At 34.5% G+C, this 21,813-nt stretch overlaps 1 protein-coding gene and 1 long non-coding RNA gene across 12 annotated transcripts in view; one reads left to right on the forward strand and one right to left on the reverse strand.

Annotated features, from left to right (window-relative positions):
• FOXP2 (forkhead box P2) overlaps window positions 1–21,813 on the reverse strand; it is a 441,200-nt gene that overhangs the window by 229,486 nt on the left and 189,901 nt on the right. The gene's annotated exons all lie outside the window — the stretch shown is intronic.
• LOC125180106 (uncharacterized) lies at window positions 8,309–16,501 on the forward strand. The gene is made up of 4 exons (XR_007158353.2): window positions 8,309–8,485; window positions 9,373–9,441; window positions 13,591–13,691; window positions 16,272–16,501. It is a non-coding gene; the product is annotated as an uncharacterized lncRNA (long non-coding RNA).

The raw sequence follows: 21,813 nt of genomic DNA on the forward strand, positions 1-21,813 counted from the left end.
AGGACCCTTGCCCTCACAGCCAAATACCTGGCCTGAGGCTGTAACACGGGATTGGGGCACAAGAGCTAGGATTTATGTGGCTTATAGAAAAATAATTTTGGATTTGATTTTCAGAGATGATAACCAATCGTGGTTACCAAGTGCATCTCAAATCCTACCCTTTGATCCCACCAAATGAAATTTTAACCCATGAGATATGGATAGTGTCTGTCTACCTCGCCACGGGATTGTGAGATTATTCTCACAGCTTTGACACACTCCACATATTGTAAGCATAGCAGGAATGCAGACAAATACAAACCCAAAGGAAGAAGTTCAGATGTTTGGTTCTCTTTGGTTGATTTGCTTGGCAATGGATATGTAAGACAGCCAGATACAAGGGGATGAATCCATGCCTCCATCGAGATAAGAGCTATCATCTGTTAAACTTTATTCTCTAAGATAAGACTGTTATATTGGAGTACCACTACATAAAGAAGATGAGTAATGGGTACTGTGTCAACCTCAGAAGAAATACTAGATTGTTTTAATATGTATAGCTGGCAAAATGCCAGAGAGCATCACCCATCTGGGAGCAACCTTAACAACTAAAAAAGACACAGTAACAGGTGTAGAATAACAGCATATGAAAATATCATTTATACGAACATGAGAAAGATCTTGCTCTAGAAAATTTGTGATAAAACGTCAAGAAAAATTAAGGACAGAGATGAGATAAAGTATATAAATACTGTGAGGATAATTGTGACATAGGATACATTTTTCCCTGCTTTAACTGTTACTTCAACATTATTGTTAAGAAAATGAATAGTTTACTTCCCGTGACAAAAGCTAGGCAAATCTCTTGGCACTTCCAACCTATCTTACACTATCCATCAAGGAACAATCTCATGTGTATGCTCAGAAGTACATAAAGGCTCTTCTACAGTTCATCACGAACAACTAAGCTTACTATAGCATAAAGAACAGTGAATTAAGTCTCCCCATGTCTTAGAAATACAGTCAGAGCTACCAAGGAGATGGCAGCTCAAATACAACTTTTTTTGTTCACACCTGCACCAGGTTAACTCAAGTGAATACACCCAAGCATCCCCCATTTGTGTTAAACTCAGCAGTCAAGAACTTCCTTAGAGATATTCCTCCCAGCAGCATGCATCTGGAAAAAAACTTGTCTGCACTCTGTACCTGTTTTCTTAGTCATTCCAGGTAACACTGAAGAGTACTTCATTATAAAGGCCTAAGCAGAGCATGAAAAAGACGAAATAGCATTACTAGTCTCATTAACTCATTAAGCTGAAAATGGTACAGTATCTCAGAATTAAATTTAGGAAGTTACTGGTGTTGTTTGTGTGTGTGTGTGTGTGTTTTTGTGGTTTTGTTTGTTTCTTTGTTTGTTTGTTTTTCATTCATTGAGAGAGAAGGAATAGATCTGATCTTTTTGTGGTCAACAACATCATGAGGAAAACAACTTTTTAATTAGGAAATGTAAAGTTGCAGAAAATAAAGGAAATAAGCAGTTAGAACAAGTTGTCCTTCCTTGTTAGGAAAACTAGCAAAGGATTAGTTAAGATTAGTTAGGCTTCGTTGACAAAGTCATCTGTAACATAGCACTGATGATTACATAAAATTACAACATCAGATACACTAAGTTAGCAACTTACCCATTTCACTAGTAAATACAGATGAGAACCAACAGGACAATGTTATCTTCGTTCTCATTAATATGTTTACAACAAGTGGCTGGAGGCAACAATTGAGGGGGCCCCACAGCTGTAGATGTTATATAAACCACAGCAACACCACAGAGACAACGCAACCAAGCAGCTGATAATCTGATCAAAGACATGATATGGAATATTTTAAAGAAATTTTATCCTTTCCTTAAGTTGCCCATTTTATTCTATCTATTTTTGCATGATGTCTTTCATGCCATTCAAACTCTAATTAATGTCTTTAAACAGAATGTAAAGTTAGGAAAAAATCACCAGTCCATTGATTATGTCCATGCTACTTAAAAGCCAGGATGCTCTTTAAAAAACTGATGTAACAGATATTGCAAGCATTACTATACTTCACCAAGAGGCTGAGAAGTGCTTTTTCAATGCAATGCTAAATGCCCTGATATTGAGAATGGGGCAATTACCTGCCACTTTGGCAAATAATTTGCTAAAAACACTTTGCCTGCCTGCTTGCCCAAGAATGTCTATTTTAACCAAGTTTTGACAGCAATGGCTAACTTTTAGAGCCCAACAAACTTACACAGGTCTAAACTAGACATGCTGGGATGTCTGCAGTCTACATTATATGAATGAGAAGTTCTGTCTCAGCTTATTCTTGCATCTTTCTATTATTTTACTTCATTACCTTTTTTTTCCTACTATACACTGGAATTCAGTTTATAATTATACAATTGTTTGTTGATCCTATTATTAATTTACTAATTTATTTATAATTATTTTTCTCCTCCTTTGTCTAACTTGCACACTCTGCTAAAGAGGATGCTTATTGAAAGAATAACATAAAGCGTTATCTTAAAACAGCCTGGTCAATATGATGGCCACATTAGCAACACTAGGAATTGTACTCATCTTTCCTCTCACTCTCCCCACTATTATTTACTTGCTTCCTGGATGAATTCTGAAATAATTTAAACTGTTTACAATCCAGATTTTTGTAAGAGTAGGAAGTGAATGGAATCTTACAAAATCAAAAACGTCATATGTCTTTGTACATATATTAATATATTGAAGCTGGCCATTGAGATTAAGAATGCACACAATATCCTCAGTTCCTTTAAATTCAAGAGAAAGGTCAGAAACTTATCTAGGAAAAGGTACAGATGAGGTGATACAGAGGCTTCTTTTATGCTGCTTTTAAATAGCTTTATCAGAAAGCAGTATTTGACCCTAGTAAAAGTAAGCAGAGTCCAGAGATTGCCTTTGAAAGCTAGTATTTCTCAAGTTACCTAAAACTTCGATTTGTGATTGCACCTCTTTCCATAACAACTAGAACAAAAAAAAAAAAAAAGAAGACAGTGGATTGTTCATCAGCATTTATTTTAATACCAAAAATAATAATAATAATAATAATAAAGATAACCAAGTTACACATTTCTGACCCATTTTGTGTATGCAAACATTAGTCTTGCCTCAAGGACATCCCTTGACATGTCTTGAAAGTTCAGCAATGACCAGTTTAGATTAAGAATATGCTTAAATACATGGGAAAAAACATTCTGCATTATTTGGACTTCACATTTCAGGAAGAAATATGAAGGTAGGATTCACATAAAACATTTAAATGTAGGTCCTCACATGTATTTCTGGATTCTAATCATCTGCTACAACTGCAAAGTATCTGTACTTTCCTCTGTAATCTGTACAGTCAATAGAGCCTAGTGAGAAATGAAAAGGTCCCTTCACAAGGGGGGTCCCTTCATTAGTTGCCTAAATATAGGCATCTGTTGCTATTTCATTTAGTCTAGGCAATGATGCCCAATTTTTATGGGCATTTTATTAACAATCCAGAAGTACAGGGATACTGACATTGGTTCTGTGTTAGATCTGCTAACCCTCTGTGGATATCTCAGATACTTATACTTAGTGCTTATAGTGATACCTAGAAACCTCTGTTTAAACAGATAAATCCTGCCCTAGACACCAACTTAAAAGCAAGCAAAATCATCCTCCATATTCAGTTGACTACTGATTGATGTGGCATCTCCATTCATTACAAATAGAAGCTTTGCCACCTTTGCCACAGTGCAGACAACTGTGATTTGGCATGAACCCTATGCTACAAAGATATCAGAGATTTTACATCGATTCTAGTGCTCATATGTTGTTTGTTTGTTTATTTGTTTGTTTGAAATAAGACTGGTTTCCATACTTTAGAATAGCAAATTTACTTATATGATCATATTAAAATCCTGCTGCTAGGATTAGAAAGCTAAGCAGATACTAAAGGCTTATAAACATGAGCTTTCAATTTCCTACCTCTAGTTATAATTGAAAAACTTGTTTTGAATATCTGAAACACAACCACTAATTAAGTTGCATTTTAGTCTTGAAAGTTTACCTAAAAGTGGCAAAGAACAAAGATAATCAGATCTTCAGTGCTCTTGTATCTTGAAACAATGTTATGCATTGGCAAAGCCCAGCTGCAGAGATTTTTCTATGTAACAGGAATGTAACAGAAATGTGTCTTAGAGACACATTTTTCCCTAAAGCTTATCTATTGTGGGTGACGACGGGAGAAACCTGGTGTCTAGATACAAAGATATGATAAACTGCAATGGGGAAAAGTATATGAGGCTTCAAAGAATAGCAAGCTCTAGCATAAATATTATACAAAAATACACAAATAAATATTACACAAATGTTTGTTAAATAATCCCACCAAACAATTCTCTGATTTTTTTTTACCATAACTCAGCATGCCAAGAGGATATGTGATGCCACAGTATTATTATTATACTTCTAGGACAAGCAATGGATGAATAATGATAATAACTTGTTAATTCTGAGGGAGAATTTCTGTAGAATACCTTACTTCATGAAGCATTAATAATTCTACCTGCTAGCACTACTAGGTTGATTGAGAAAATGATAAAGAACAAAGATTACCTAGACTACCTTAGGAAAAAACGCTGATTCCCCCAGATACTGATGTTCAGCTGACTATAAGAAAGTAGCCGTCAGCATGAAGAAGAAAATGGCCACTGCTACCTTGAAAAGCAATATCCCTAATCATCACTGAGGAGAACAAATAGCCAATGTTCATGATTACTGAAGGCCATGCTACAAAGGTACAAGACCTAACAGGGAACAGAATACCACAGATCATTTGTATTATTTCTTGTGGTTACAATGCCTTAAATGCCAGAGAGCCTACTGGACTGATAAACTTATTTCTTTGACCCCTATCAGACCTCTGATCAATAAAAAAGTGTATTTCTTTGCTACTGCAAGCAGTGCTTGATAACTGTAAGGGGCTCACCAGTATCAATGAGAGCACTGCAGAAAAGACAAAGGTATCTCTCTGCCTGAGAAAACACCCCTTCACTCTAAGGGAAACTTATGAAATAACATCTTCTGCTTATCTTCCATGACCCTACTAGCATCAGTAAAGAATATTATAAAAGGGGAAAATAAGAGGGAAAGCATCTTACCTTTATCCAGATAAGGATTAAGTAGTTGGACTGATATTACAGACGTGAGGAGAGGAAGAGCAATGTTACACGACCATTGGTGCAGAGCTGCTATTGGAACAGTAAATACTTCTTTTGGGCTTTGTCTCCTTGGAATAAATACTCATGGGAGTCATGGGCAGGGACCCTAAGAACTGGTGACCTCTTGGCCAAGCCAATTAAAAAGGAAGTAAGGGAGGACATTGGTTGTTCATCTGTGAACATTAGGAGAAAAGAAACAGAGGAGCAAACAGTATATTTGGGAATGTAGCACAAGAGACTCAAAAAGAAGTGTGGGTACATAGGAAGCACATGCTTGGAAATATGTATTAGTCTCCTAGTATAGTGACATTACCTGCAGAATATATCAGACAGTAAAAATCCTTGTACATATTCAATGACAGTTGTTTTTTTGTTTGTTTGTTTTTGGTTTTGTTTTTTTTTCCCACACTAACCAAATCCTTAGGTTTCCCTACATATGTTCATGTTGGTTGGCATGAATGTCTGTGCTCAGCACTTCAGAGCATGTTCTCCCATAGCTTCTAAGTCTGTATGTCAAAGTGAAATTAAGAAATACAAGAACTATTCTTACAACTACTATGGAGCTACTACTGCCAACTCCTAATGATATCAATGTGTAAGACATTATACAATACAGCTTACATAGTGATGACTATACATTCATATTGATCATTACACTCTGGCCTCATGTGAGATTTCCTAATCAACAAGAGCTTGGGTTCTTTTCCTTCTCTGGATAATAATTTTGTAGGCCTTTCCAAATCTTTACAAACTTCTGAAGGTCTTTATCTTGCAAAGATATTCTGCAAAGGGAGCAGTCACCTATTCAGGTATTTTTCATAATAATGCAACTTCGTCAAGATGGCATTGCTAAATCCGCTGAGATTTTTTAGCCACTTCGGAAAGCAAGCATGTTATAAACATCCTTTTTTTCTGCCAAAGCAGCTCATAAAATGCTTCATACACCAGTGAAGCAGAGGGTAAATTGGAAATACCAGAAATGACAGAAACAGCCATAACTCCATTCATGTCAACAGTGTTCATAAGGACAGAAGCTCTTTCTCCAGTCACAAAAAATAAGGCTAGTGCATATCTGGAGGATGAACAAAGCCTCCAGAAAAAAAAAAAAAAAGATCCTGCTCTGCAACACCGAACACTACATTTTCCTTATTCACTGCAGATTAGCACAAAATAAAATACAAAATGTTACCCTTTGTAATTGCATTGAATCCAATGAGTCAGTATTAAAGATTTGAGTAAAAGTAGCCACAAATACCTTGTAAGCTATACAGATATTGCAGAACACTTAGAGATTACTCTCCTCATAAAATTCAAAAGTAGCTAGAGGCTCAAGGTAGTGACCAAACTGATTTTACAATTGATTTTGTTCTTTTGCTTAGCAGATGACAGTAATGCTAGACATCTCAGATTGAACCATATTATTTTGGATCTCAAATGGATGAAGTCAACAGGACAGCACCATGGGAAAACAGGCAGAAATGCAATGATGTTGGTCAGTGCTACAGCGTTCTGGCATTTCACAGAAAGCCACTGTCTACAATGGGGACTTTAGTAATGTTATTGGGGAATAAGGAAGACGAGAAGAAATCTGAGCAGGAGGAAAGGAGGATATAATTAACACCAATTTAACATGACTGCTTTCACCAACAGAGGCCACCCAGTACTCACACACAGATAAGCCTTTGCAGCAATTAATATTCGATCCTTATCATTTTGGAGGACAATTCAGAACCTGAGTTATGCTGACAAGGTCTACAATAATTCCTCCCTCATCAGTGTTTGGAATAACTCAGATGAAACTAAGGCTGGATACAAATGCTTGGTGACTGGTTATATTCCTTGAAAGGAATATAATCCACCTTCCTACAAAATGAGGAGGTTTTGGAAATATTCTTACAGGTCCTCTTCTTGCCTCTAATAGTAAAATATGCACATGCAGTTCTGTCTAGCAGCTACACTGGCCAAAGAATAAAGAAATGCTAGACAATGCATGTGCTCTTCCAAAGACTTTTAGTGGTCAACATTTTGGTGATGGCTGTTCTAAGGAGCTTGAGCATGCTGTCATCTTCAGACAGCAAAAAATGTTGAATACCTTGGGTTGACAGTGCACAATGGATATACACCTATCAAAAGACGCATCTTTAAGTGTATGAAATCACCCTGCAACAGGGATCAGACTGAGGAATATCTAACTGTATGTCTTCTCTCAGATGGACACTAATTCAGTCAAAATAGTTCAAAAATGGTAGACAGGACACAGGCCAAGACGCTACTGCTTGTGTGCATGACTGTGGTGTGAAAAAGCAGCAGAAAACTAAGAATGGAAGAGTTGAACTAAAAATACAGATGTAGTCATGAAAATTATACAAAGGAGAATGATTCCCAGATAAAATCCTTTCACTTCTATGGCAAATTAAAGCAAATTAATTAAACTGTAAATTTTGTTTTTGTGTCCATGTCTTACTTGGAAAAACAAATTTAAAAAAAAAAAAAAAAAGAAGAAAAATCCCAACATACAAAAAAATCCCAAAGCCTTTTCATTGTAAACAAAGTTATTTATATTGATGAATAGTTGGAAACCTAAAGAAGTGTTTATGCTAATGCTACAAATGATCACAGAATGACTCCATACTATTTTTTCCTTCCTGAGCAGGTAAATGATGCTACAAGTAGACCACCTGGAACAGAAATTAAAGAACTTTTAAGATACAACATAAAAAGAAATGACGTGAACACTTGCATTTGGTCAGTGTTTACCCCACTCACTAGAAGTAAAACTTCAAAACAAATGAAATTACAGAACAGGAATAAAGCAAAGGAAAAGAAATGCAGGAAAATAATATCATAAAACCTACATACTGATTGCAACTTTAAAAAGGACGAAAACAAGTAAAACACAAGTGAAGAAAATGATAGTCTTAAGAGACTAAAGGTGTTTTGTTTGTTTGTTTTTTGTTTTTTAATTTTTTTCCACAAACACACTGAGAGTTAACAACATTTTAACCACGCTCTAGCGTCCAGACTATTATGCTTTGGAAAGGCCTGATGTAAGAGGCACTGGAATACCTCGAAGACTGCCTGTGCTGCCCAGAGGCCAAACCCTGTAATTGACGTGCCTGTTAAGAAAGTGACATTCAAAGGACAGTCCAAAATCTCTTCTTGGTGAGCCAGGGTGAACATCGCAGGCTTTATTTATCTCCTCTATCCCAAATAAAATTTGAGTCTACACCTGTGAAACAGGACATTTTTTAAAAGGTAAGGTGGGTAAGTTGATTAGCTAATTAACCAAGCTCTTATATACAACCCATAGGGAGCATTTCAAATGCATAGGACCATTTTTGTTATTAAAATAAAATAGGACAGGGAAGATTTATCATTAAAATGTATTTCACTAATTATACCACCTGGAGTTCCTTCCACAAAACAAACTTTTAATTAGAAAATGGGAATTTATAGAAAATGTTTGGTATAAAAGTTTGATTGTTTATTAAAAGTAGACTGTGGAAAGTTCCTGGCATGCTAGGCAGCACAGATATACCTCTTCAGAAGGTGCACTTTGTCATATTAAAAGACTCAGGAATTTCTTCAGAAACTATTAGCACTTATTTTTTGTATCTCCTTTAGTAAAAAGGGAGGCATGATAAAACGGGTATTTATTTTTACATGATGGAAGAGCTTCACTAATTGTAGGCAAACAGATTATTTTCTCCTTAAGGAAGTAATAAAACTTGATGATACATTTAATACAAGCCAACCAGAGAAGCTGAATTCCCAAGTCCCACACTGCTACTTTGTACCAGCTGAGTGTATCAGATGAGCTGTATTCTTCTCAGAGGCATCAATGGCATCGTTGTCTATGCCTGGAGAAACTCAGCTAATACACTGCAATGCACTCTGTTGCAAAGCAGTCTTCACTGGAGATGCAGATGCATTGCCATGTATAAAATCACTTAAATTGCTTATATAGTGTCTTACAGAAGAGCAGCAAAGTACTTGTTTTAAGTAACACTGCAGAAAACAGCACAAATAAGTAGGAGAATTTTTGATGCCCATCTTCATACTTCATATTTATATTACTGTAGTAACATCCTTGCTAAACTGAGTGTTAGTTAACAGTTTTCTGAACTGGATTTCTTTTGCAGAATAATTGTTTTAAACAAGGAGTCAAGAGAAAATTACTGGACGGGCAAGGGAAAGCTGCATGACTCCAGGTATGTGGTGTTAACGGGAAGAATGCCTCTTTCACATATCCCTCAAACTTAGCACTTGTAAAGGGAAGAATCACGAGGTCCCACCTCTGAGGTTGGAAAAGGGAAGTGAACAGCAGTCCTCCAAAAACAGCAATGATCAAGGAAAGAACAATGACCTGCATTTATTGCCGGGTAGTGCTCCCAGTTGAGTTAATAAAGTTGTGGCCTAATTAAACTGAGCACTTCACATCTTGTTTTTCTTCTTGCACGGCCAGGACAATTAAGCATCCTTTGATGTAGAGTGCTCTGAGGAAATCTCCCAATTACTTTATGAACAATTTTTGTCATAAAGCCTGAGAGAATTTATTGAAACCACCTACAGTAGAATGAGGCCAGAGCCAATCATCACTGGATGACCAGACTTAGGACTACGAGTTTTAAACTACAGGCCACAAAGCCCACAAACACCACATTACAGTGAGAAATTTAAGCTGTCGCAAGTGCTAGTTGGGTACAGCAACCTGAACAAAACTCTGTGGAAAATGACTCTGTTTCACCCCTTGAACTGAAGCCGTTGATAATTCCTGATTTTCTGTTTTAGTGGAGTTTATATTGTATTCTGACCATATTCAAATTCAAAACTAGCTTTAATAGTGCATGTAACTGCTTGACAATGTCCTCATTCAACAGTCTGCTTAAACATTTAATTCTAAGCATATTTGTAACTGTTTTTTTAATCAAGTTGAAAAAGTTATTTTGTCACTTTTTACCAAAAATAAGCTAGGACATTCCTAATTCCTAATACTAATAATTTGAAATAATAATTTATTAACCTAAATTCAGAGTGTTACGGACATAGGGTAATAAGGATTTTCTGCACCTTCAAACCTCCTGCTATCACAGGCATGCATGCTGTATATCCAGCTCTATAAAATGAGCCATTTCTATATTAAAACTAGTTACTTTGAATAGCATATCTGAAAAACTGAAAATACATATTCTTTCTTAAATCAGTAAGCATATATATTCCAAAACAAAAACATGTGAATTTAAATTTTAAATCTTAGACCATGTATTCCTTATTTGATTAATCAACACATGCAATTAATATGAATTGAGAAAAATATATTTTTTTTATTAAAATATACCTTTTTTGAAAAACAATTCTCAGACTGGTAATAATAGATAAACAGTAATAGCTAAATTAAAGGAAAAACATATTATAATGACTTTAAACATTACATCATATATGTATCATATACAAGTTGTACTAACGCATAAAAAATATTAGACCCCAACTATTGTCTCCATTTAATGTCTACAAGTTATTTAAACAAATAAATAAACAAACCTCGAGATAATAACTACATAATTGGAACATCTAAATTACACTTTTTTTTCAGCTTATGGAAAGTATAATATTTTAAACTCTTATCTGTTATTACTTATTTTATGCATAGGGAAAAAAACGTTTTGTGAAATTTGTTTTGATTGTTGTAATAACAAGTCTGGAAACTCTCTGAAACCGAGTTTTTTTCACAACTAAAATGTGAATTAAATTTTAACAATTGTGCTATTATTCACTTAACTAACTCAGCTGGGTAGAAAATCAGAACGCAAAACAGCACAGTATTCCCCATAAGGCCATTCATCATTAGTACAAATTAGCTCTAAAATGCATCACAGGCAAACAGAAAAAAGCCTGAATTATTTTTGTCTTACAGTATAATAATGAGTCCTGATTAGGAGATACAATAATTTAGTAATGTGTGGATCTATCCACTGAAAAACTCACTACTGCTGCTGAAGTATTTTAAGACATATATTCCATTCAACTCCCCAAACAAATAGCAGACTGTACTTCAAATGCATTGCAAGACTATTAGGTAATCTCTTTCTTTGTTTAGATTCAGTAGGGTTCAGTGACAAACATTCATCTTTTTCTATAAAAGTTCCTGTTCTTTTGCTTAGTTAAGAATTGCTTTAGTTTTAGTAGCAACTCACAATTTACTTCACAATTTATCCCACACTAAACTTCAAACAAAATGCAAAAATTATCCTTTAACTATTTTAAAATTATGAATTATTTGTTCAATGTTTAGATCATACACTGGAAAGAGCATTTACATCTGTAGGTAGGCTAATAGAATCAGACACAAAGCTTCTGAAATAAACCAATACCAGCTGCTACCATGCCTCATTACTCTGCAGTAGCTGCTACCATGAAATATTGTACACTGCAGAATCGTGGGTTTTCAAAAGCCACACAGACTTTTTAGAAGATGTAGCAGTACAAAACAGATACTTCTGTGGGGAAAAAAAAAAAGAAGAAGAAGAAGAAAAAAAAAAAGAAAAAGGAAAAAAAAAGAAATAAAGAAAGTCCTATACTGCAGGATATGTGTTCAACTATTTTCCATTCTAATGTACACACATTTTCCACCACCATGCATTTTACTTATTTTAACAGGTGAAAGCAATTAGATTGTAAAATGATTACATTGTCAATGCTCCGATTTATAAAATAATAATTTAAAAAATCTAAAACTAATTAAATATCTTTCTGATAAGTAACACACACTTTCTGCTTCTAAAATATGCTTACATAGGAATGACAGTATCATAATCAGTACCTAATCTTTTAATTTATTAAGAGAGGATATACAAGTGACCCAAAAAAGCTGGGCTCCAGCCATACAGTGTAGTCAAAAAACTTTATATGTAGACATGCTATACAAAAGTACAGCTTTTAAAAACAATTATTTTTCAAAATCCATTTTAAATATTAGACTTATTGTATACTGCAAAAATTAGATTGCAACAGCTAAATCTCTTGGTAAAAGGTATTGTCACAGACCCTCACATCTCAAATGGTCATTAAGAAAGTCTGAAGAGACACACCTTCTGGAAACACAGAAGTAATTTTAATGTAAAAGTTTACACAATTAAAATTACAGAGGTTTAATTTCCAACAAGCCCAGAAGAATTAAATATTCCATAGCTCTCAGGACACATCTTCAACACAGAAGTTTAGTCTTAAATGTTCATGTAATACTTCAGGTATTAGAATTAAGAACTTGAATATGTTTAAAAGAACATTATTCTAGCAGGAATCAATTGAATACTTCTAATTTAACTATTCTGAAGATAACATTTTGATATACACAAATTAATTAGGCACAAAAATTTAAAGCAGTCTTCTGCTTTATTCAAAAAAACATTGAACATGGTGTTCAGTAAGTACTCCAGAGTACCATTTAGAGGTAGTATAGCACAATATAATTCTTCATTTTAAACTACCAAATAATGAAATGCATAACTCTATATTTCAGAACAGTTTTGTCTTTTCATACTAATCATTAAGCATTTCTTTGCTAACATTCTGTATCTTTGAAACTCTTCTCTGCATAATAAAATTAATTCAACTCACCATTTTCAGAATAATTAGTGCTTACTGATTATTTGCCATACTCTCAAGGGTAAATTAATGAAAATGATTATATGAGATACAAAATGTAAGCAATCACTAGTAGTAAGCATGTTAGGTAAGGCAATACAAGTAGTTCATCAGATAAATTGTTACACATCTAGAGACTTTGCCTTTTCAACTGTATAATATGGTCTGTACTGCATCTTATAAAACTATTCCACTAATCCTCAAATCACCTTAATTTAAAAATTCCATGATAAATTAAACAACCAAATCCAGGATGAAAATTACTAAGCATTTCACTTAAAATATAATATTCAGCAACTTTGAAGAAATAACATTATTTTCAGTGACATCAGCCTTATTTTTCTCATGTGTATATCATACCTAAAATAAATTGTACTCAGTATCCTGGATTGCATATGCCTTTGCCAAATAAAATTACTTCTGGAAATTATTACCAAATACCAACAGGGTATTTTCTTCTACCATCAGTATGGTATCAAAAAGCTGATCAGAAATCAAAATAAACCATAATTAAAATGACATCTCACCCAGAAATGACTAACTGATCACACAAACAAATCTCAGCATACAAATATCTGCTCAGAGCTTCTAGTCTGCCCTTAAAACTGTGAATTTGGGTAACTGGAGTCTGACACACTTTGCAACAACAAAGGGAATTTTAAATACATTTCAGAATCAAAAGATTTCTCTCAGAAACTCTCTGTTCTATTTTACAGGCAATTCCTCCATTCAGCCATTCTGCTGATCTCAACACATGGCTATTTCTGAGGAAAAAAGGCCTCTCAGGTCAGGAAGGTGGGCCACCACAAACTCTAAGGTATGGCAGAAGACAGACAGGGCTCACTGGTGAAAGAGATGACATTCTCACTGCTGGATGTTCATCTTACTAAGTAGGCTGGCAAAATTTCTTCCCCTCTAACAGATCTAAGGTGTAACCCAGCTAAGGAGACTGACAGTAACACAGATCAATATTTACAGTGATATCCCTTATGCTAACGATGCATCCATGTCTGACAGCCTTAAATTCCTTATCGACCAAAAAGCAGAAGACAAGGTAAAGAGACATTTTTTGGCCTTACTGTGACATGGCACTTAACAAGCAGCTGGAAGCATATTTACAATCCCAAACTGGAAAGTTTACTAACAAAACCTGAGTTACTGTCAGCAGAAGGCTGGTTAAATCATGGCTTTTCCTGCTACTGCTTCACTTAACCTCAGGGAACCCAGTCCTAACCATACTTCCTGGGAAATATGTATATGCTCTGGATTGGACAAGCTCACATAATGAAGCTGGATGTAGTCATTAACATTATGTACACACTTTATACTTCATATCTGATATTTAAGAAGACAAAGGTCCATTGCAGTAAGTCCAGCCTCCACGCCATACTCCAGCCAGATCCCAAAAGGGGAAGTTATCAGCAAAGAAAGGTGTATGAAGAAGAAAACCATAAGGTGTCAATAAATATCTACAATCATAAAGGCTTAAGAAAATAATAACCAATTCTTAAAAATCTATTTGCAAAGGAATAAGCATTTAGTAAATCTCAATTTGGGAAAAACCAGGTCATTTTATAAAAATCCAGAGAGAGAATGTATACCCCCAAAGTATTAAACCCATTGGAGAGCAATTAAAGCAAAAGGAATACACTGAAACATTAATGTGGATTTTTAACAAATCCTGGAATACTCCACAAGATCAAGAGAATCAAGAAAACTTAATGCGGCACTAGTGTTCATGAAGATCAAACCTGAGAAACTACAGTCAGGCTGACATCACGCCAGTATAAATTCTGGAAAGGGTGAGCAGTAAATAATTAAGAAATGATAGCATAATTCATTCATTTGTAAGTCTTGTCAACTAAACTTGATACCATTTTTTATGCTATAACAAGTTTGGTTAATAACATTAACTTGTATTGTCATAGTACACTTAGATTGCTATAAGATTTAATCTTGCATGACATTTTCAAGCACCATACAAAATCAATATTCTACATTACATGGATTAAAACTGTTTAAATACACAGATCTTGAAAACTGTAAGTGGAAAATTGTCAGACAATGTAGGTTCTCTGAAGAACTTTTATTGTTCCAAATTTATTACTTTCATTGTAAATCAGAGATATTTTTTTCTTCAGATGACCCCAGCCTTGATACAATGGGAAATATCAATCAAACGGATGGGCCCATCTTCCTCAATATAACTCATCTGAGCATACACAGCTAAAATGTACCTCTCCAACAAAAATGCTAAAACTATAATTTAGTTCATTTATAGAACAAAGGGTTAAGAGAGAACTTGCTTATCAACTGCAAGTATGTATAAAGCAAGAAGAGCAGTCAGCAGTTTCATTTAGTGGAAAAGAGAGCATTTTGGAATCCAACAGTTGAAAGCTATTAACTTGACTGAATGTGTTCATGTAAAACTCACATTTCTTTATTTCTATACAATGAAAATAAATAATCTATTACCACCAACTGATGACAGATATGGTAGATTATCTATTTTTCAAATCTTTATAAGAAGCTTTGATATCTTTCTAAAAGAGATGTCACTTTTCAAGTGAAATTACAGCCTCAAGGAATACACAAAATCTTTAAGGACGTTCTGTGACCTGCGTCGTGCAGTGATCACAAGTACGTTTGTAGGACCAGGTTGCTAGACTTAGAATCATAGAATCATCTAGGTTTGAAAAGACCTCTAAGATCAAGTCCAACCAACAACCTAGCACTACCAAGTCTACCACTAAACCATGTCTCTAAACACTACATCTACACAGCTTTGGAATACCTGCAGGAATGGTGACTCAACTACTTCCCTGGGCAGCCTGTTCCAATGCCTCATAACCCTTTCAGTGAAGAAATTTTTCATAGTATCCAATGTAAACTTCCACTGATGTAACTTCAGGCCATTTCCTCAGGATTTCCTTATCAGTCAGGACTGTTGATAAATGAGGGAAAGCGACTTGGTGAGCACTTCTGCCAACTCCTTCCTTACCTTTGGGTGGATCTCATCTGGCCCCACAGACTTCTGTACATCTAAGTGGTATTGCAGGTCAAACACTTGTCACACAGTACACCACAAAAGGCAAGAGAAAGCCACGTTAACTTGACCATTTACTGCATGCTCATATTTCATGGTGACCAAGAACAGGCAAGTAGATACAGATAGAGAAACGTGCAGGTTTACAACTTCACACTGTAAGGCAAGTTATTCTTTGCAACACATATAAGTAAGATTGACTTTAGAAAGATCTGAAACAATTCTCATGGACAGTAATTTGGTTTTGACACGTATGCACCAGAAGTTCTTGAGGACAGAGAAAATAAAAATTAAACAAAAAGAAATGGCTTTTAGTTACTTAATAATCCCATCTTCTATTTTTCTCCACAGGAGGCAGTGCTCAGAGTAAATCTACAACCGGAAAGTTCAACAGTAGTCAAATCTAGACTGTATTACCAGTTTCTCTACACTTAAGAATTCAGTTTCTTTACTTCAGCAAAGTAGTTCAGAGCAGTAACCATAAGAGGATTGGACTACCCAATTTATTACAGCCCAGCCGTGTCTGAATGACACTGGCTGCCTCGTTGCATTACTGAGGCTCAGAAAGGCAACACAGGTTATGAAAGATTTTTATACATACGCTTCTTACTGCAACTTTAGAAGGAAACATATTTTACGAAGATAAAAAGGAAAACTTAATTAGCTTTCATGTGCTCAGGAGGGAGGGAGAAATGCTAAAAGAACCTAAAGAAAACACAAGACTGAATCTCTCCTTTCAGCAACAGAAGAATTTCATCTTTGCTACTTACCAGAATATGCCAGGGATATATAGGCATATAAACAGACAGACAGATCTATCCAAGAAAAAAAAATGCACATTATTTAGCTGATTAATGTTCAAAGAGAGATAAAATGTACAGACCGTTGATGAAAAAGCCAAGTTTATCCACAAGAAGCAAAACTACCAAAGCTGATTCCTTCAGAAAGTCTTGAAGTTTCCTCATGCAATTGCTTCAATTCTTTAATAATTAAATCTCTTGCCTAATTCTTTCTCACTTCCTACCCTTTCTATTCCCTTCCATGAAAGAGTTCTCCCAGTCCTCTTCTACATCAACTATCTACCAGCTGGGCGAGAGTCATCATGTTCTTTCATGGCTTCTATACAGACATGTTGTCTTGCTGCTGAATGCCCATGTAGTATGGGACAAAAAGAACAGCTAAGAATAGTTAACAAGCATAAATTCAGCTTGGTTTTCTTACTTACCCTATACTTTCTTTATCAACACAAATGTTAGATCACTATAGTTTGGGGATTTCTACTTTCTACTCTCTGTCTGAAATAGAGGAAGGATGTAAGTGATGTAAGTTTGTTAGGAAACCAATCTAAAAATAACTTTTTTTTTTTTCTCCTGCTGCAGATTAGTTGGTTTGGTAGGCTAGCACAAATGCCTTTTAGTTCCTGAATATTTATTCTGAATGACATGGTCTGATCACACACACACACATACACACACACACAAAAAAAGGCAGTTTTGGTTTAGAAGGACACTATTATACCAGTGTGATGAAATTTGGCAATTCAGTTCCACTTTCCACTACCTCATATCTCCTGCTCCGAAAACAAAGAAACAAACAAAATAAAAATAAAAGAGGAAAAAAAAAAAACCAAGCAGTCAAGTATTAGTTTTGTGGCAGATGCTGATTAGGATAGTCAGATTTTAAAATGAATACACATAAACACATTCCTCACTCATATTCTCACTGTCTAAGCCTTCCATTTCTCTTATCTGCCAAGTAAAACCTGTACTTCAAATTCCTTTTTAAAATCCTTTTTAAAACCCACTTCTTTAGGAAGTCTTTTCATCTTCACCCATTTTACCTCATGTTTGTATTACACTGCACAAAATTACACTGCTACATTTTCTTCCCCTTCTTTAAGTAAGGATTCAATAGACAAGAACTCAAAAGCTGAAGGAAATCTTATTCTATCAAGTTTGGGAAGAAATCCACATTGCAGGTGCAGGACACTAGTTCTGGGGGCTTGCAGAGCCTGAAGAAGAGTTCAACTTTTGGCTGATGCTGAGGTCACAAGCTGAAGGCACAATACATCCTGAAAAACCAGTGAGTGAAATCTTCTATCAATTTATTTATTTATTTGTTTATTTATTAAGGGAAGGGGAGCAGGAAGGAACGTGAGATGAGGGTTTCAAAGCACTTTACCTATGCAGTTCTGTAGAGGGGCTGAGACACTCCAAAATATCTAAAATATGCATTGGTGATATTGGGAAACTGATTTATCATAAAGCTTGCAGAGACTTCACTGCTCTAAGATAAATACTGTGGAGTATATGTGGAGCTTCCACTTCACTTGCATATTCTTCACTCAAAATTCTCTTCTTTCACTAAAAGTTTTCTCTTAAAAACTTTTGGGTGCATTTGAAAAGTTAATATCTATCTTTTAATTCAACTGGGTGAGCACACTAATGTACAATGGACTGATTATTATAAACCTAACAGCAAACAGTGTATCCAGAAATACACTCTCCAGGTAAATGAGAATACCTGTTCACCTTACTGTAGATATATTCACATTAATAGAACTGTGTAAGAAAACTTGTTAAACCCTTGCACATTTGCAAATTAATATTTGAGATTTTTTAAGTGGTTACATTTATCTCAAGAAAATTGGATAATGTCAAATTAACCACATGAAATTGTTATCTGAAATTATTTTAGAGTGTATTTTAAATACTCACAAATTTTGCCTTTAGCTTTTTTTTCTCTGAAAAGTGTAGATTCCTTACTGATTATGTTATGCTCACTATGAGATCCTCAAATACAAATTCCATACAACAATAGGGAAAAATTCCCTACAGAACTCAACAGATTTTCAAGTCTCTTTTCTTTTTATTATCAAAAGGTTCTGAATAAAAACGTGCTGCAGGTTTACAGAAACTATTCAGAACTTTAAGTGTAGAGATCTCAAAAGGGAAATGTATGTTTATTTGTAACCACCTCTAATTATGTGTACATTTATCCTGCTAATAAAGACAAAATTCACAGTGATTAACAATCTAACAATGAGAACAAGAAGAATAATGTATTTTATTAAACATATTTAAAATTTTAAATGAAGCATTTAAAATAGATTTAAAATTTCACTGTAACTATTTTTAAATATGGACTTGCTATATGCCATTTACATAAATCAACAAAAGATGCATTAAACAAAATTTGAAAAAAAAAAATCAAACCAGCAATTCATTAGAAATCACCAAATAAAAAATTAGAACCAAACTTCAATGAAGTGCTCATCAGATTTTTAAACCATCAGCCTTTCAGGAAGGGAAAAATACTTCTTTTTTTTTTTTTTCCAGTGTGGATACTTAGTAATTCAATTGGTTCATACAAGTAGTTAGAAGAAAAAGCAGAGAAAAATAAGCCTGGAGGAGCTATACTTTTTCCCAAAATACTGAAAGAAGTATACCAGAAGCAATAACATTAGACCAATCACTTAATCTAAACAACCAAAAATATATAACTTTGTTTGTTAAATAGCAGTTTTACTAGCAAATAATGTTTGTAACAAATTTATAATAGATTTTTCTTATGTGTCCAATAAACATGAGTAATTTTTAAAGAATTTTATCTTTCTGTGCATTTATAGACCTCTTCCAATTTTCCCTATAATTAAACTTGATGCAAAATAAATACAAAATGCTTCATTTATAAAATTTTGATGTTAAAAAAGTGCAACTGACAAGATAAAGGCAAGACATAAGCACTTTAATAAAGCTTGATAGAAAAAGCAGCATCACATTCAGAAAACAACTGCAGTAGAAATACAAACTAACACAGCTAAAGAGAACTCTCACACAAAGTTGAACTGAACTGAACCACCATTTATCAAAGGAAAAACATTCACTTATTTTCTTTAAACAAAAATTTTACACTTTTAAATATGTCAGGGCAATCCCATTTTAAAGAGGTGACTAAGAAGTCTCATTTTACAGACATCTCAATAAACATCCAGATACACACAGAAACTACCAAGTATGAGGTTTGCCATTCCATTACAGAGAAGTTCACTTTTCCATTTGTTAGTGATCCCCCACCTGCCATATAGGTCCTACCAAAGGCTGTGTAATATGGTAAGGATAAACCTAAAAATGTAACTGCAAGTATTTCTGAAACTGGAAGATAAAACCTTACATTGGCAGAAACACAGGAATAACAGACCTCATAATTTATAATCTAAAATTACATTTATTTTTCCTGCTAAATCAGAGAAAAAAATAAACAAACAAACAAAAAAGTTGGCTGATAACAACAACCAAGACACTAGACTAGTTACCAGAATATTTGTCTGAGGAAAAGGATACCTGACTTCAGGTCTCCACTTCAAGGACTGCTCACGTATTTCATTCAAAGCCACTTATTAAACATATGCTGCTGAGGCAGGAGTCAAAAACAGTTTTAATCACTGTGTTATGAATTAATTATATAATGCAAAATACTACCTTTTTTTTAAAAAAAAAAAAAAAAGTTTCCTACAAATTCAACTTCTGGGTGAATAAATATGTTACTTTTCCCAAGAGCTAGAAATGTATTAATAAATTCATTCAGACTGGGAAAGACTACAGAAGACCTATTCTAGACGTACATTTCTTCTGTTTGTTCTCTAACTAGTATTTAAGACAAGACACATAATTTCTGCTCTTCCTTCTCTTTCATGGACAGTTAACACTACCAACATGTGTTAGGTCTATTGGTATAGACTCTGCTGGGTTTGCTTCCTCACAAACTTGTGCAGAGAAATACCTATTTAGATGTGAGCGAAACACCGAGCTTTGCCAGCATCACTGAAGTTTTCAGTTTTGAGCAACTTCACTAATGGGATGGGAGTGCATACAGACTGTAAGAACATGAACCCAACTGGTTATCTGAGGACATAGTATTTGCAGTCATAGACATGCTGAATTTAGGCATCTGACTTCCAGTTGCTTTTGTGAAAACCAGAAACAGTCTCATTTTCAGCCAGATATGAGCACTGATAGATGCTTTCAAGTGTTGTTTTGTTTGTTTTTTTCTTGTTTGTTTTTAATTTACATTTAAATTTTAAGTCAAAGTATATTTTAGTGCTTGTTCTCAATGTCTTCCATGAATGATCCCAAACTCCCAACATCCAATCTAGTCCAACACAGTCACAGCACCCACATTCCTCTACACTCCCTGAGACACCATAATGCCAACACCTCTATCTGTTCCTATATTCTCTATCTGCTGCTGGCATATTTTAATACATACTAGGTTGTTACGGAACTACCCTGATTCCGTTATGTTCCCTGGTTAGTCTCATAGCATACATTCATTACATAAATTATTAATTAGGAACACCATGGTATTAATGGGATTATCAATGGAATTCCTCATGAATCACCTGGAAAAAAAAGTACTTTCGCTTGGACTAAGCATGAAATTTATCATCAGAAATCATGTACCTTGCAAAATTTCATTCCTAAATCAGAAGACTGAATGAATACATAGAATTTAATTTTTGTAGAAAACATTTTATGGACTGATAGTTGCACTTATATTAATTGGCAGTAACATTGGTATTACATTCTTGGTTGTCAAGTAAAAGTTATTAGTGTGCAGATTTTTGTTGTTGTTGTTCTTTATTCTTCAATCAGATTGAAATTACCAATCAGTACAAAATTTGGTACATTGTGAAGAGATAAAATTTGATAAAAATTGTGGATTTTCTTTAACCATAATGCAAAAAATATACAATGCTATGCAGACTTTTTGAGTGTTTAATTTGGCATTGTTAAAGATCAATGCACACTTTGAAAAACAAACCTATTTTCCATGTAATCCACCACAACAGAATTGCTAAAGGAACTCACATTTGACAGTAATTTCATTTTCA

Source organism: Anser cygnoides, chromosome 1 (assembly GCF_040182565.1).
Source record: "Anser cygnoides isolate HZ-2024a breed goose chromosome 1, Taihu_goose_T2T_genome, whole genome shotgun sequence".
Classification (NCBI taxonomy): Eukaryota; Metazoa; Chordata; class Aves; order Anseriformes; family Anatidae; genus Anser; species Anser cygnoides.